We start from the raw sequence: 2323 nt of genomic DNA, 5'->3' as shown, positions 1-2323 counted from the left end.
AGCAGTAGAGGAGTGTTCCCTTTCTCCACATCCTCTCTAGCATAAACTGTCTTTGGTGTTTTTGATTTTAGCCATTCTGACAGGAGCAAGATGATATCTCAGAGCTGTTTTGATTTGCATTTCTCTGATGGCTAAAGATGTTAAACACACTTAACACATCTTTAGTGAGTTTCTTTACTGAGTTTGGTAAACAAAGAAAACTGTAACTATACTATCTAATCTTCAACTCCCTTAGAGACCGGAGAAGGAAATAATATTAACTGATTAAGCAGGGAGTGCGAGCAAGCAACTTCCAAAAAATGTGAGAAATGACAGAAACAGTTGGCTGGCTGGATGTTAGTATTCAGACAGCTGTACTAGCCTGTCTTTGGGGTTCTGACAGGATATGCCCTCAGATGCAGCCACTAAGAGCACCACCTGTGCATGTTCACTATGTTCCCATTTAAAGGGGCCCTTCCTACCTTCTCTCTCTCTATCTTCCTCTCTCTCTCCCTCTTTCCTTTCTCCTCTCTCCTGATGCTCCTGGCTACGGAGGCCAGTCTCCGCTCTTCCCTTTCACCTTTTTATGATCTCTTTCCCTTACATAAAAAAACCTCTGCTTGAACCCTGTAACATGAAGTCTTTCTCTCAGGCCCTGATTTTCTTAAATTACTACACTGGACAGTCAGCCAGGGTTGCTCTGCAACATTGAGGCATCAATCTTTGGCCTATAGGCCTAGCATATCTGACAGATAATTCTGTGAAGCAGGATATTCTGAAGGACTGGACTGCCTTGTCTTGGCAAGGTTTTCAGCCACTCTTTTTAGTGTCCTATTGGGCCAATTTGGCCAGCACACTGTCAGCAGTTAAGGCAAGGGCAGTTTCTTGCCCAGTGACTGACTTTTGCCACAAAGAAAATTAACTCTATGTGGAATTTTTTTGATGCCCATCATCTTCTTTGATGTGCTGCCAAGCAGACATGTCTCATTGTCATAAAAAAAGAACCTATGTTATTAAAGTATATTAAAATCCATATTCTGTAGGTCTCTGAAGTGTTTGAAGATGACCTGTCTTTCTAAAATATCTGATTGATCTTGTAAACATACTCAATGTGACTACAAGTTCAATTGTAATAGTTGACTAATTACTAAGCTATATTTCTTTATTATCCTATATAGTTGATAATAACTTTAAGGACTAGAAATTTGCACTACATTGTTAAATGAGCTGTATAGGTACAATACTTTGAACAATATCAGAAACATATATACAGTATGTTTTAGCAAAATTAATCAAAATTATGGAGCACTTCATGAATCTGTTTGTCATCCTTGGGCAAGGGTCATGCTAATCTTTTCTATATAGTTCCAATTTTAGTATGCATGTGCTGCCAAAGTGGCCTCCAGACCTCCCTCTATAGTTAGCTAGTGGCAAGCTCTATCCTCTGATCTTCAGACATGCTTTTATTTGTACAAGCAAGATATCACCGCACATTTGTTTAATGATACAAAGATGTGTTGCATTCTTTTATGTTACATTTGTTTAAGTCTGTGAAGCTGTGTTACTTTGCCTGTCTAAAACACCTAATGGTCTAATAAAGAGCTGAATGGCCAATAGTGAGGCAAATAGGTGGGGCTGGCAGGCAGAGAGTATAAACAGAAGGAGAAATATGGAAGAGAAAAGGGGGAGCAAGAGAAAAGAAGGATAGAGGACACCAAGGGCCAGCCCCCCAGCCACCCATGGAGTAAGAGTGAAAGTAAGATATACAGAAGTAAGAAAAGTAAAAAGCCCAGAGGCAAAGGGTAATCAGGATAATTTAAATTAAGAAAAACTGGCAAGAAACAAGCCAAACTAAGGCTGAGTGATTATAAGTAAGAATTAAGTTTCTGTGTGGGAGCTGGGGGGTGGGCCCAGCAAAGAACAAAAAAAAATTTCCAACATATCTCCAACAAAGCCACCTCTTAATCCTTCCCAAACAGTCCCACTAAGCATTCAAGCTATGAACCTATGGGGCATTCTCATTCTCTCACCACATGGTCACATGGGATACATGGAGCTACTTCAACCTTTCTGTATTTGTAAAAACTTATTTTATGTCCCAGAATGTGGTCTATTGAGAGAAACTTCCATGGGCTGCTAAGTATAACGTATATTCTTTGGTTGTCAGTTTAAATATTCTGTAGATCTATAAGTATATTTAATGTATGATGTCATATCTATCTATCTATCTATCTATCTATCTATCTATCTATCTATCTATCTTGTCCAGATGGCCTGTTTATTGGAGAGAGTTGGGGACTGAAATCACCTACTATTAATGGATTGATGCCAATCTGTGTACTTG

The 2323-nt window shown here is 39.1% G+C and overlaps 1 non-coding gene across 1 annotated transcript; it reads right to left on the bottom strand.

Moving 5' to 3' along the window:
• Positions 1–1273: 1273 nt before the first annotated feature.
• On the bottom strand, positions 1274–1375 carry LOC113832728. The gene has a single exon (XR_003480177.1). It is a non-coding gene; the product is annotated as a U6 spliceosomal RNA (small nuclear RNA).
• Between the last annotated feature and the right edge of the window lie 948 nt (positions 1376–2323).

The sequence above is a fragment of the Cricetulus griseus genome (assembly GCF_003668045.3).
Source record: "Cricetulus griseus strain 17A/GY chromosome 1 unlocalized genomic scaffold, alternate assembly CriGri-PICRH-1.0 chr1_1, whole genome shotgun sequence".
NCBI lineage: Eukaryota > Metazoa > Chordata > Mammalia > Rodentia > Cricetidae > Cricetulus > Cricetulus griseus.
This window is presented reverse-complemented; position numbering and strand designations above follow the sequence as displayed.